This window comes from Leuresthes tenuis, unplaced genomic scaffold, assembly GCF_036924035.1.
Source record: "Leuresthes tenuis unplaced genomic scaffold, fLeuTen1.0.hap1 SCAF_9, whole genome shotgun sequence".
Lineage (NCBI taxonomy): Eukaryota > Metazoa > Chordata > Actinopteri > Atheriniformes > Atherinopsidae > Leuresthes > Leuresthes tenuis.
The window spans coordinates 19231764-19246185 of NW_027325363.1; the positions used below are offsets into that span (position 1 = coordinate 19231764).

At 42.1% G+C, this 14422-nt stretch overlaps 12 non-coding genes across 12 annotated transcripts; all 12 read left to right on the top strand.

The window, feature by feature from the left end:
- Positions 1–934: 934 nt before the first annotated feature.
- Positions 935–1008, top strand: trnai-aau (transfer RNA isoleucine (anticodon AAU)). The gene has a single exon. It is a non-coding gene; the product is annotated as a tRNA-Ile (tRNA).
- A 1107-nt stretch (positions 1009–2115) lies between these two features.
- Positions 2116–2189, top strand: trnai-aau (transfer RNA isoleucine (anticodon AAU)). The gene has a single exon. It is a non-coding gene; the product is annotated as a tRNA-Ile (tRNA).
- Positions 2190–3301: 1112 nt separating this feature from the next.
- Positions 3302–3375, top strand: trnai-aau (transfer RNA isoleucine (anticodon AAU)). The gene has a single exon. It is a non-coding gene; the product is annotated as a tRNA-Ile (tRNA).
- Positions 3376–4487: 1112 nt separating this feature from the next.
- Positions 4488–4561, top strand: trnai-aau (transfer RNA isoleucine (anticodon AAU)). The gene has a single exon. It is a non-coding gene; the product is annotated as a tRNA-Ile (tRNA).
- Positions 4562–5668: 1107 nt separating this feature from the next.
- Positions 5669–5742, top strand: trnai-aau (transfer RNA isoleucine (anticodon AAU)). Its single transcript has one exon. It is a non-coding gene; the product is annotated as a tRNA-Ile (tRNA).
- Positions 5743–6861: 1119 nt separating this feature from the next.
- trnai-aau (transfer RNA isoleucine (anticodon AAU)) lies at positions 6862–6935 on the top strand. Its single transcript has one exon. It is a non-coding gene; the product is annotated as a tRNA-Ile (tRNA).
- A 1112-nt stretch (positions 6936–8047) lies between these two features.
- trnai-aau (transfer RNA isoleucine (anticodon AAU)) lies at positions 8048–8121 on the top strand. The gene has a single exon. It is a non-coding gene; the product is annotated as a tRNA-Ile (tRNA).
- A 1107-nt stretch (positions 8122–9228) lies between these two features.
- Positions 9229–9302, top strand: trnai-aau (transfer RNA isoleucine (anticodon AAU)). The gene has a single exon. It is a non-coding gene; the product is annotated as a tRNA-Ile (tRNA).
- A 1083-nt stretch (positions 9303–10385) lies between these two features.
- Positions 10386–10459, top strand: trnai-aau (transfer RNA isoleucine (anticodon AAU)). The gene has a single exon. It is a non-coding gene; the product is annotated as a tRNA-Ile (tRNA).
- Positions 10460–11573: 1114 nt separating this feature from the next.
- trnai-aau (transfer RNA isoleucine (anticodon AAU)) lies at positions 11574–11647 on the top strand. The gene has a single exon. It is a non-coding gene; the product is annotated as a tRNA-Ile (tRNA).
- A 1105-nt stretch (positions 11648–12752) lies between these two features.
- trnai-aau (transfer RNA isoleucine (anticodon AAU)) lies at positions 12753–12826 on the top strand. Its single transcript has one exon. It is a non-coding gene; the product is annotated as a tRNA-Ile (tRNA).
- A 1114-nt stretch (positions 12827–13940) lies between these two features.
- Positions 13941–14014, top strand: trnai-aau (transfer RNA isoleucine (anticodon AAU)). The gene has a single exon. It is a non-coding gene; the product is annotated as a tRNA-Ile (tRNA).
- The last annotated feature ends 408 nt before the right edge of the window (positions 14015–14422 follow it).

The window sequence follows — 14422 nt, forward strand, 5'->3', positions numbered from 1 at the left end:
CTTTTATTTTCGCAGAGCTTCCAGTATCAGAGGTGTTTGAAATTTCAAACTTAGCTTGAGATTCCAAGTAAACACAAGAAACTTGTGTTAAAAAAGAAATGGACCAGTCTCACTGAATAATTACCTATAATCCCTCTATAGACCAGTGAGCAGTACTGACCAACATGCCATTAGGGTCATCAGGTGGGAACCTCCTTTCATCAGTGTGTCATCTAGTTTGGTCCACGACACCTCCAAGACGCACGAAATTGATCACTGGCATCCCAGAGTTACTCCCCTAACGCCAGCCATCACTGCTCCTCACACCACAACAACCATCTTTTCTTCCACAACCACAAGCTACCCCAGCCTCTCAACACCTGCAAGCCTGTCATAGCGGGGTGGGGATACAAACCCTGGTACGAGTAGGGGGTAGAAATAGAAGAGGTAAAGAAAAGTACGACTGGGTTTCAAATCCTGGTTTGGGTAGGGGGTAATGAAAATATAGAGTGCGCCAGAGTCACTATCAAGGAGTTTTTCCCAGAGAAAAACTGAAAGGACTAAAAGTATAAAGATGAGTGTATTCAAACTCATCTTTACGTTCATAAAATTAAGTCACAGGATTTTAAATGGAAGGTTAGAAGCGTTAGCACAAACACAAACAAAGTGCTTTGCGAGGTCTGTTCCATGTCAGAAATCTTCAAAAGGGCATGCAGTGTAAGTCTGAGTTGAGCTGATGTTACGCGATGAACTTGGGTATCCCATACAGCCTACGTTCAAGCCATACACAACGATGATAGACTTGAATGAGCGACTTCAATCCTGCTTAGTCATTACAGCAAATGATAAAATAATTGCATTGAAAGCAGTCATTTGTTTTTTTAACAACAACTGAAAGTCTTTCAACTCACCTACTAAAAAAAAAAAAAATTGGTCGTCAAATACCTCAAAAGTAGGCCGGTTAGCTCAGCTGGTCAGAGCGTGGTGCTAATAACGCCAAGGTCATGGGTTCAATCCCCATACTGGCCACATCTTCACAGACATCTGCAACAACAGCACTTGTTTAGGGACTCTGCCAAAATCAGCCTTGAGAGGAAGTTGGTTTCAGTAACTTCGCAACTTCACTCACAACTCTCAACAAAAAACTCTTCCTTGCTCCATGTGCTCTGTTAAAGACTTATTCTTCAAATACTCTGTTCATTCTATTATTTTCGCAGAGCTTCCAGTATCAGAGGTGTTTGAAATTTCAAACTTAGCTTGAGATTCCAAGTAAACACAAGAAACTTGTGTTAAAAAAGAAATGGACCAGTCTCACTGAATAATTACCTATAATCCCTCTATAGACCAGTGAGCAGTACTGACCAACATGCCATTGGGGTCATCAGGTGGGAACCTCCTTTCATCAGTGTGTCATCTAGTTTGGCCCACGACACCTCCAAGACGCACGAAATTGATCACTGGCATCCCAGAGTTACTCCCCTAACGCCAGCCATCACTGCTCCTCACACCTCAACAACCATCTTTTCTTCCACAACCACAAGCTACCCCAGCCTCTCAACACCTGCAAGCCTGTCATAGCGGGGTGGGGATACAAACCCTGGTACGAGTAGGGGGTAGAAATAGAAGAGGTAAAGATAAGTAGGACTGGGTTTCAAATCCTGGTTTGGGTAGGGGGTAATGAAAATATAGAGTGCGCCAGAGTCACTATCAAGGAGTTTTTCCCAGAGAAAAACTGAAAGGACTAAAAGTATAAAGATGAGTGTATTCAAACTCGTCTTTACGTTCATAAAATTAAGTCACAGGATTTTAAATGGAAGGTTAGAAGCGTTAGCACAAACACAAACAAAGTGCTTTGCAAGGTCTGTTCCATGTCAGAAATCTTCAAAAGGGCATGCAGTGTAAGTCTGAGTTGAGCTGATGTTACGCGATGAACTTGGGTATCCCATACGGCCTACGTTCAAGCTATACACAACGATGATAGACTTGAATTAGCGACTTCAACCCTGCTTAGTCATTACAGCAAATGATAAAATAATTGCATTGAAAGCAGTCATTTGTTTTTTTAACAACAACTGAAAGTCTTTCAACTCACCTACTAAAAAAAAAAAAAATTGGTCGTCAAATACCTCAGAAGTAGGCCGGTTAGCTCAGCTGGTCAGAGCGTGGTGCTAATAACGCCAAGGTCATGGGTTCAATCCCCATACTGGCCACATCTTCACAGACATCTGCAACAACACCACTTGTTTAGGGACTCTGCCAAAATCAGCCTTGAGAGGAAGTTGGTTTCAGTCTCATGCATTCGCAACTTCACTCACAACTCTCAACAAAAAACTCTTCCTTGCTCCATGTGCTCTGTTAAAGACTTATTCTTCAAATACTCTGTTCATTCTTTTATTTTCGCAGAGCTTCCAGTATCAGAGGTGTTTGAAATTTCAAACTTAGCTTGAGATTCCAAGTAAACACAAGAAACTTGTGTTAAAAAAGAAATGGACCAGTCTCACTGAATAATTCCCTATAATCCCTCTATAGACCAGTGAGCAGTACTGACCAACATGCCATTAGGGTCATCAGGTGGGAACCTCCTTTCATCAGTGTGTCATCTAGTTTGGCCCACGACACCTCCAAGACGCACGAAATTGATCACTGGCATCCCAGAGTTACTCCCCTAACGCCAGCCATCACTGCTCCTCACACCTCAACAACCATCTTTTCTTCCACAACCACAAGCTACCCCAGCCTCTCAACACCTGCAAGCCTGTCATAGCGGGGTGGGGATACAAACCCTGGTTCGAGTAGGGGGTAGAAATAGAAGAGGTAAAGATAAGTAGGACTGGGTTTCAAATCCTGGTTTGGGTAGGGGGTAATGAAAATATAGAGGGCGCCAGAGTCACTATCAAGGAGTTTTTCCCAGAGAAAAACTGAAAGGACTAAAAGTATAAAGATGAGTGTATTCAAACTCGTCTTTACGTTCATAAAATTAAGTCACAGGATTTTAAATGGAAGGTTAGAAGCGTTAGCACAAACACAAACAAAGTGCTTTGCGAGGTCTGTTCCATGTCAGAAATCTTCAAAAGGGCATGCAGTGTAAGTCTGAGTTGAGCTGATGTTACGCGATGAACTTGGGTATCCCATACGGCCTACGTTCAAGCTATACACAACGATGATAGACTTGAATTAGCGACTTCAATCCTGCTTAGTCATTACAGCAAATGATAAAATAATTGCATTGAAAGCAGTCATTTGTTTTTTTAACAACAACTGAAAGTCTTTCAACTCACCTACTAAAAAAAAAAAAAATTGGTCGTCAAATACCTCAAAAGTAGGCCGGTTAGCTCAGCTGGTCAGAGCGTGGTGCTAATAACGCCAAGGTCATGGGTTCAATCCCCATACTGGCCACATCTTCACAGACATCTGCAACAACACCACTTGTTTAGGGACTCTGCCAAAATCAGCCTTGAGAGGAAGTTGGTTTCAGTCTCATGCATTCGCAACTTCACTCACAACTCTCAACAAAAAACTCTTCCTTGCTCCATGTGCTCTGTTAAAGACTTATTCTTCAAATACTCTGTTCATTCTTTTATTTTCGCAGAGCTTCCAGTATCAGAGGTGTTTGAAATTTCAAACTTAGCTTGAGATTCCAAGTAAACACAAGAAACTTGTGTTAAAAAAGAAATGGACCAGTCTCACTGAATAATTACCTATAATCCCTCTATAGACCAGTGAGCAGTACTGACCAACATGCCATTAGGGTCATCAGGTGGGAACCTCCTTTCATCAGTGTGTCATCTAGTTTGGCCCACGACACCTCCAAGACGCACGAAATTGATCACTGGCATCCCAGAGTTACTCCCCTAACGCCAGCCATCACTGCTCCTCACACCTCAACAACCATCTTTTCTTCCACAACCACAAGCTACCCCAGCCTCTCAACACCTGCAAGCCTGTCATAGCGGGGTGGGGATACAAACCCTGGTTCGAGTAGGGGGTAGAAATAGAAGAGGTAAAGATAAGTAGGACTGGGTTTCAAATCCTGGTTTGGGTAGGGGAGAATGAAAATATAGAGTGCGCCAGAGTCACTATCAAGGAGTTTTTCCCAGAGAAAAACTGAAAGGACTAAAAGTATAAAGATGAGTGTATTCAAACTCGTCTTTACGTTCATAAAATTAAGTCACAGGATTTTAAATGGAAGGTTAGAAGCGTTAGCACAAACACAAACAAAGTGCTTTGCGAGGTCTGTTCCATGTCAGAAATCTTCAAAAGGGCATGCAGTGTAAGTCTGAGTTGAGCTGATGTTACGCGATGAACTTGGGTATCCCATACGGCCTACGTTCAAGCTATACACAACGATGATAGACTTGAATTAGCGACTTCAATCCTGCTTAGTCATTACAGCAAATGATAAAATAATTGCATTGAAAGCAGTCATTTGTTTTTTTAACAACAACTGAAAGTCTTTCAACTCACCTACTAAAAAAAAAAAAAATTGGTCGTCAAATACCTCAAAAGTAGGCCGGTTAGCTCAGCTGGTCAGAGCGTGGTGCTAATAACGCCAAGGTCATGGGTTCAATCCCCATACTGGCCACATCTTCACAGACATCTGCAACAACACCACTTGTTTAGGGACTCTGCCAAAATCAGCCTTTAGAGGAAGTTGGTTTCAGTAACTTCGCAACTTCACTCACAACTCTCAACAAAAAACTCTTCCTTGCTCCATGTGCTCTGTTAAAGACTTATTCTTCAAATACTCTGTTCATTCTATTATTTTCGCAGAGCTTCCAGTATCAGAGGTGTTTGAAATTTCAAACTTAGCTTGAGATTCCAAGTAAACACAAGAAACTTGTGTTAAAAAAGAAATGGACCAGTCTCACTGAATAATTCCCTATAATCCCTCTATAGACCAGTGAGCACTACTGACCAACATGCCATTGGGGTCATCAGGTGGGAACCTCCTTTCATCAGTGTGTCATCTAGTTTGGCCCACGACACCTCCAAGACGCAAGAGATTGATCACTGGCATCCCAGAGTTACTCCCCTAACGCCAGCCATCACTGCTCCTCACACCTCAACAACCATCTTTTCTTCCACAACCACAAGCTACCCCAGCCTCTCAACACCTGCAAGCCTGTCATAGCGGGGTGGGGATACAAACCCTGGTTCGAGTAGGGGGTAGAAATAGAAGAGGTAAAGATGAGTAGGACTGGGTTTCAAACCCTGGTTTGGGTAGGGGGTAATGAAAATATAGAGGGCGCCAGAGTCACTATCAAGGAGTTTTTCCCAGAGAAAAACTGAAAGGACTAAAAGTATAAAGATGAGTGTATTCAAACTCGTCTTTACGTTCATAAAATTAAGTCACAGGATTTTAAATGGAAGGTTTAAAGCATTAGCACAAACACAAACAAAGTGCTTTGCGAGGTCTGTTCCATGTCAGAAATCTTCAAAAGGGCATGCAGTGTAAGTCTGAGTTGAGCTGATGTTACGCGATGAACTTGGGTATCCCATACGGCCTACGTTCAAGCTATACACAACGATGATAGACTTGAATGAGCGACTTCAATCCTGCTTAGTCATTACAGCAAATGATAAAATAATTGCATTGAAAGCAGTCATTTGTTTATTTAACAACAACTGAAAGTCTTTCAACTCACCTACTAAAAAAAAAAAAAATTGGTCGTCAAATACCTCAAAAGTAGGCCGGTTAGCTCAGCTGGTCAGAGCGTGGTGCTAATAACGCCAAGGTCATGGGTTCAATCCCCATACTGGCCACATCTTCACAGACATCTGCAACAACAGCACTTGTTTAGGGACTCTGCCAAAATCAGCCTTGAGTGGAAGTTGGTTTCAGTCTCATGCATTAGCAACCTCATTCTGTCACTCACAACTCTCAACAAAAAACTCTTCCTTGCTCCATGTGCTCTTTTAAAGACTTATTCTTCAAATACTCTGTTCATTCTTTTATTTTCGCAGAGCTTCCAGTATCAGAGGTGTTTGAAATTTCAAACTTAGCTTGAGATTCCAAGTAAACACAAGAAACTTGTGTTAAAAAAGAAATGGACCAGTCTCACTGAATAATTACCTATAATCCCTCTATAGACCAGTGAGCAGTACTGACCAACATGCCATTGGGGTCATCAGGTGGGAACCTCCTTTCATCAGTGTGTCATCTAGTTTGGCCCACGACACCTCCAAGACGCACGAAATTGATCACTGGCATCCCAGAGTTACTCCCCTAACGCCAGCCATCACTGCTCCTCACACCTCAACAACCATCTTTTCTTCCACAACCACAAGCTACCCCAGCCTCTCAACACCTGCAAGCCTGTCATAGCGGGGTGGGGATACAAACCCTGGTACGAGTAGGGGGTAGAAATAGAAGAGGTAAAGATAAGTAGGACTGGGTTTCAAATCCTGGTTTGGGTAGGGGGTAATGAAAATATAGAGTGCGCCAGAGTCACTATCAAGGAGTTTTTCCCAGAGAAAAACTGAAAGGACTAAAAGTATAAAGATGAGTGTATTCAAACTCGTCTTTACGTTCATAAAATTAAGTCACAGGATTTTAAATGGAAGGTTAGAAGCGTTAGCACAAACACAAACAAAGTGCTTTGCGAGGTCTGTTCCATGTCAGAAATCTTCAAAAGGGCATGCAGTGTAAGTCTGAGTAGAGCTGATGTTACGCGATGAACTTGGGTATCCCATACGGCCTACGTTCAAGCTATACACAACGATGATAGACTTGAATTAGCGACTTCAATCTTGCTTAGTCATTACAGCAAATGATAAAATAATTGCATTGAAAGCAGTCATTTGTTTTTTTAACAACAACTGAAAGTCTTTCAACTCACCTACTAAAAAAAAAAAAATTGGTCGTCAAATACCTCAAAAGTAGGCCGGTTAGCTCAGCTGGTCAGAGCGTGGTGCTAATAACGCCAAGGTCATGGGTTCAATCCCCATACTGGCCACATCTTCACAGACATCTGCAACAACACCACTTGTTTAGGGACTCTGCCAAAATCAGCCTTGAGAGGAAGTTGGTTTCAGTCTCATGCATTCGCAACTTCACTCACAACTCTCAACAAAAAACTCTTCCTTGCTCCATGTGCTCTGTTAAAGACTTATTCTTCAAATACTCTGTTCATTCTTTTATTTTCGCAGAGCTTCCAGTATCAGAGGTGTTTGAAATTTCAAACTTAGCTTGAGATTCCAAGTAAACACAAGAAACTTGTGTTAAAAAAGAAATGGACCAGTCTCACTGAATAATTACCTATAATCCCTCTATAGACCAGTGAGCAGTACTGACCAACATGCCATTAGGGTCATCAGGTGGGAACCTCCTTTCATCAGTGTGTCATCTAGTTTGGTCCACGACACCTCCAAGACGCACGAAATTGATCACTGGCATCCCAGAGTTACTCCCCTAACGCCAGCCATCACTGCTCCTCACACCACAACAACCATCTTTTCTTCCACAACCACAAGCTACCCCAGCCTCTCAACACCTGCAAGCCTGTCATAGCGGGGTGGGGATACAAACCCTGGTACGAGTAGGGGGTAGAAATAGAAGAGGTAAAGAAAAGTACGACTGGGTTTCAAATCCTGGTTTGGGTAGGGGGTAATGAAAATATAGAGTGCGCCAGAGTCACTATCAAGGAGTTTTTCCCAGAGAAAAACTGAAAGGACTAAAAGTATAAAGATGAGTGTATTCAAACTCATCTTTACGTTCATAAAATTAAGTCACAGGATTTTAAATGGAAGGTTAGAAGCGTTAGCACAAACACAAACAAAGTGCTTTGCGAGGTCTGTTCCATGTCAGAAATCTTCAAAAGGGCATGCAGTGTAAGTCTGAGTTGAGCTGATGTTACGCGATGAACTTGGGTATCCCATACAGCCTACGTTCAAGCCATACACAACGATGATAGACTTGAATGAGCGACTTCAATCCTGCTTAGTCATTACAGCAAATGATAAAATAATTGCATTGAAAGCAGTCATTTGTTTTTTTAACAACAACTGAAAGTCTTTCAACTCACCTACTAAAAAAAAAAAAAATTGGTCGTCAAATACCTCAAAAGTAGGCCGGTTAGCTCAGCTGGTCAGAGCGTGGTGCTAATAACGCCAAGGTCATGGGTTCAATCCCCATACTGGCCACATCTTCACAGACATCTGCAACAACAGCACTTGTTTAGGGACTCTGCCAAAATCAGCCTTGAGAGGAAGTTGGTTTCAGTAACTTCGCAACTTCACTCACAACTCTCAACAAAAAACTCTTCCTTGCTCCATGTGCTCTGTTAAAGACTTATTCTTCAAATACTCTGTTCATTCTATTATTTTCGCAGAGCTTCCAGTATCAGAGGTGTTTGAAATTTCAAACTTAGCTTGAGATTCCAAGTAAACACAAGAAACTTGTGTTAAAAAAGAAATGGACCAGTCTCACTGAATAATTACCTATAATCCCTCTATAGACCAGTGAGCAGTACTGACCAACATGCCATTGGGGTCATCAGGTGGGAACCTCCTTTCATCAGTGTGTCATCTAGTTTGGCCCACGACACCTCCAAGACGCACGAAATTGATCACTGGCATCCCAGAGTTACTCCCCTAACGCCAGCCATCACTGCTCCTCACACCTCAACAACCATCTTTTCTTCCACAACCACAAGCTACCCCAGCCTCTCAACACCTGCAAGCCTGTCATAGCGGGGTGGGGATACAAACCCTGGTTCGAGTAGGGGGTAGAAATAGAAGAGGTAAAGATAAGTAGGACTGGGTTTCAAATCCTGGTTTGGGTAGGGGGTAATGAAAATATAGAGTGCGCCAGAGTCACTATCAAGGAGTTTTTCCCAGAGAAAAACTGAAAGGACTAAAAGTATAAAGATGAGTGTATTCAAACTCGTCTTTACGTTCATAAAATTAAGTCACAGGATTTTAAATGGAAGGTTAGAAGCGTTAGCACAAACACAAACAAAGTGCTTTGCGAGGTCTGTTCCATGTCAGAAATCTTCAAAAGGGCATGCAGTGTAAGTCTGAGTTGAGCTGATGTTACGCGATGAACTTGGGTATCCCATACGGCCTACGTTCAAGCTATACACAACGATGATAGACTTGAATGAGCGACTTCAATCCTGCTTAGTCATTACAGCAAATGATAAAATAATTGCATTGAAAGCAGTCATTTGTTTTTTTAACAACAACTGAAAGTCTTTCAACTCACCTACTAAAAAAAAAAAAAATTGGTCGTCAAATACCTCAAAAGTAGGCCGGTTAGCTCAGCTGGTCAGAGCGTGGTGCTAATAACGCCAAGGTCATGGGTTCAATCCCCATACTGGCCACATCTTCACAGACATCTGCAACAACAGCACTTGTTTAGGGACTCTGCCAAAATCAGCCTTGAGTGGAAGTTGGTTTCAGTCTCATGCATTCGCAATTTCACTCACAACTCTCAACTAAAAACTCTTCCTTGCTCCATGTGCTCTGTTAAAGACTTATTCTTCAAATACTCTGTTCATTCTTTTATTTTCGCAGAGCTTCCAGTATCAGAGGTGTTTGAAATTTCAAACTTAGCTTGAGATTCCAAGTAAACACCAGAAACTTGTGTTAAAAAAGAAATGGACCAGTCTCACTGAATAATTACCTATAATCCCTCTATAGACCAGTGAGCAGTACTGACCAACATGCCATTAGGGTCATCAGGTGGGAACCTCCTTTCATCAGTGTGTCATCTAGTTTGGCCCACGACACCTCTAAGACGCAAGAAATTGATCACTGGCATCCCAGAGTTACTCCCCTAACGCCAGCCATCACTGCTCCTCACACCTCAACAACCATCTTTTCTTCCACAACCAAAAGCTACCCCAGCCTCTCAACACCTGCAAGCCTGTCATAGCGGGGTGGGGATACAAACCCTGGTTCGAGTAGGGGGTAGAAATAGAAGAGGTAAAGATGAGTAGGACTGGGTTTCAAACCCTGGTTTGGGTAGGGGGTAATGAAAATATAGAGGGCGCCAGAGTCACTATCAAGGAGTTTTTCCCAGAGAAAAACTGAAAGGACTAAAAGTATAAAGATGGGTGTATTCAAACTCGTCTTTACGTTCATAAAATTAAGTCACAGGATTTTAAATGGAAGGTTTAAAGCATTAGCACAAACACAAACAAAGTGCTTTGCGAGGTCTGTTCCATGTCAGAAATCTTCAAAAGGGCATGCAGTGTAAGTCTGAGTTGAGCTGATACGGCCTACGTTCAAGCTATACACAACGATGATAGACTTGAATGAGCGACTTCAATCCTGCTTAGTCATTACAGCAAATGATAAAATAATTGTATTGAAAGCAGTCATTTGTTTTTTAACAACAACTGAAAGTCTTTCAACTCACCTACTAAAAAAAAAAAAATTGGTCGTCAAATACCTCAAAAGTAGGCCGGTTAGCTCAGCTGGTCAGAGCGTGGTGCTAATAACGCCAAGGTCATGGGTTCAATCCCCATACTGGCCACATCTTCACAGACATCTGCAACAACAGCACTTGTTTAGGGCCTCTGCCAAAATCAGCCTTGAGTGGAAGTTGGTCTCATGCATTAGCAACCTCATCCTGTCACTCACAACTCTCAATAAAAAACTCTTCCTTGCTCCATGTGCTCTTTTAAAGACTTATTCTTCAAATACTCTGTTCATTCTTTTATTTTCGCAGAGCTTCCAGTATCAGAGGTGTTTGAAATTTCAAACTTAGCTTGAGATTCCAAGTAAACACAAGAAACTTGTGTTAAAAAAGAAATGGACCAGTCTCACTGAATAATTCCCTATAATCCCTATATAGACCAGTGAGCAGTACTGACCAACATGCCATTGGGGTCATCAGGTGGGAACCTCCTTTCATCAGTGTGTCATCTAGTTTGGCCCACGACACCTCCAAGACGCACGAAATTGATCACTGGCATCCCAGAGTTACTCCCCTAACGCCAGCCATCACTGCTCCTCACACCTCAACAACCATCTTTTCTTCCACAACCACAAGCTACCCCAGCCTCTCAACACCTGCAAGCCTGTCATAGCGTGGTGGGGATACAAACCCTGGTACGAGTAGGGGGTAGAAATAGAAGAGGTAAAGATAAGTAGGACTGGGTTTCAAATCCTGGTTTGGGTAGGGGGTAATGAAAATATAGAGTGCGCCAGAGTCACTATCAAGGAGTTTTTCCCAGAGAAAAACTGAAAGGACTAAAAGTATAAAGATGAGTGTATTCAAACTCGTCTTTACGTTCATAAAATTAAGTCACAGGATTTTAAATGGAAGGTTAGAAGCGTTAGCACAAACACAAACAAAGTGCTTTGCGAGGTCTGTTCCATGTCAGAAATCTTCAAAAGGGCATGCAGTGTAAGTCTGAGTTGAGCTGATGTTACGCGATGAACTTGGGTATCCCATACGGCCTACGTTCAAGCTATACACAACGATGATAGACTTGAATTAGCGACTTCAATCTTGCTTAGTCATTACAGCAAATGATAAAATAATTGCATTGAAAGCAGTCATTTGTTTTTTTAACAACAACTGAAAGTCTTTCAACTCACCTACTAAAAAAAAAAAAAATTGGTCGTCAAATACCTCAAAAGTAGGCCGGTTAGCTCAGCTGGTCAGAGCGTGGTGCTAATAACGCCAAGGTCATGGGTTCAATCCCCATACTGGCCACATCTTCACAGACATCTGCAACAACAGCACTTGTTTAGGGACTCTGCCAAAATCAGCCTTGAGAGGAAGTTGGTTTCAGTAACTTCGCAACTTCACTCACAACTCTCAACAAAAAACTCTTCCTTGCTCCATGTACTCTGTTAAGGACTTATTCTTCAAATACTCTGTTCATTCTATTATTTTCGCAGAGCTTCCAGTATCAGAGGTGTTTGAAATTTCAAACTTAGCTTGAGATTCCAAGTAAACACAAGAAACTTGTGTTAAAAAAGAAATGGACCAGTCTCACTGAATAATTACCTATAATCCCTCTATAGACCAGTGAGCAGTACTGACCAACATGCCATTGGGGTCATCAGGTGGGAACCTCCTTTCATCAGTGTGTCATCTAGTTTGGCCCACGACACCTCCAAGACGCACGAAATTGATCACTGGCATCCCAGAGTTACTCCCCTAACGCCAGCCATCACTGCTCCTCACACCTCAACAACCATCTTTTCTTCCACAACCACAAGCTACCCCAGCCTCTCAACACCTGCAAGCCTGTCATAGCGGGGTGGGGATACAAACCCTGGTTCGAGTAGGGGGTAGAAATAGAAGAGGTAAAGATAAGTAGGACTGGGTTTCAAATCCTGGTTTGGGTAGGGGGTAATGAAAATATAGAGTGCGCCAGAGTCACTATCAAGGAGTTTTTCCCAGAGAAAAACTGAAAGGACTAAAAGTATAAAGATGAGTGTATTCAAACTCGTCTTTACGTTCATAAAATTAAGTCACAGGATTTTAAATGGAAGGTTAGAAGCGTTAGCACAAACACAAACAAAGTGCTTTGCGAGGTCTGTTCCATGTCAGAAATCTTCAAAAGGGCATGCAGTGTAAGTCTGAGTTGAGCTGATGTTACGCGATGAACTTGGGTATCCCATACGGCCTACGTTCAAGCTATACACAACGATGATAGACTTGAATTAGCGACTTCAATCCTGCTTAGTCATTACAGCAAATGATAAAATAATTGTATTGAAAGCAGTCATTTGTTTTTTAACAACAACTGAAAGTCTTTCAACTCACCTACTAAAAAAAAAAAAATTGGTCGTCAAATACCTCAAAAGTAGGCCGGTTAGCTCAGCTGGTCAGAGCGTGGTGCTAATAACGCCAAGGTCATGGGTTCAATCCCCATACTGGCCACATCTTCACAGACATCTGCAACAACAGCACTTGTTTAGGGCCTCTGCCAAAATCAGCCTTGAGTGGAAGTTGGTCTCATGCATTAGCAACCTCATCCTGTCACTCACAACTCTCAATAAAAAACTCTTCCTTGCTCCATGTGCTCTTTTAAAGACTTATTCTTCAAATACTCTGTTCATTCTTTTATTTTCGCAGAGCTTCCAGTATCAGAGGTGTTTGAAATTTCAAACTTAGCTTGAGATTCCAAGTAAACACAAGAAACTTGTGTTAAAAAAGAAATGGACCAGTCTCACTGAATAATTCCCTATAATCCCTATATAGACCAGTGAGCAGTACTGACCAACATGCCATTGGGGTCATCAGGTGGGAACCTCCTTTCATCAGTGTGTCATCTAGTTTGGCCCACGACACCTCCAAGACGCACGAAATTGATCACTGGCATCCCAGAGTTACTCCCCTAACGCCAGCCATCACTGCTCCTCACACCTCAACAACCATCTTTTCTTCCACAACCACAAGCTACCCCAGCCTCTCAACACCTGCAAGCCTGTCATAGCGTGGTGGGGATACAAACCCTGGTACGAGTAGGGGGTAGAAATAGAAGAGGTAAAGATAAGTAGGACTGGGTTTCAAATCCTGGTTTGGGTAGGGGGTAATGAAAATATAGAGTGCGCCAGAGTCACTATCAAGGAGTTTTTCCCAGAGAAAAACTGAAAGGACTAAAAGTATAAAGATGAGTGTATTCAAACTCGTCTTTACGTTCATAAAATTAAGTCACAGGATTTTAAATGGAAGGTTAGAAGCGTTAGCACAAACACAAACAAAGTGCTTTGCGAGGTCTGTTCCATGTCAGAAATCTTCAAAAGGGCATGCAGTGTAAGTCTGAGTTGAGCTGATGTTACGCGATGAACTTGGGTATCCCATACGGCCTACGTTCAAGCTATACACAACGATGATAGACTTGAATTAGCGACTTCAATCTTGCTTAGTCATTACAGCAAATGATAAAATAATTGCATTGAAAGCAGTCATTTGTTTTTTTAACAACAACTGAAAGTCTTTCAACTCACCTACTAAAAAAAAAAAAAATTGGTCGTCAAATACCTCAAAAGTAGGCCGGTTAGCTCAGCTGGTCAGAGCGTGGTGCTAATAACGCCAAGGTCATGGGTTCAATCCCCATACTGGCCACATCTTCACAGACATCTGCAACAACAGCACTTGTTTAGGGACTCTGCCAAAATCAGCCTTGAGAGGAAGTTGGTTTCAGTAACTTCGCAACTTCACTCACAACTCTCAACAAAAAACTCTTCCTTGCTCCATGTACTCTGTTAAAGACTTATTCTTCAAATACTCTGTTCATTCTATTATTTTCGCAGAGCTTCCAGTATCAGAGGTGTTTGAAATTTCAAACTTAGCTTGAGATTCCAAGTAAACACAAGAAACTTGTGTTAAAAAAGAAATGGACCAGTCTCACTGAATAATTACCTATAATCCCTCTATAGACCAGTGAGCAGTACTGACCAACATGCCATTGGGGTCATCAGGTGGGAACCTCCTTTCATCAGTGTGTCATCTAGTTTGGCCCACGACACCTCC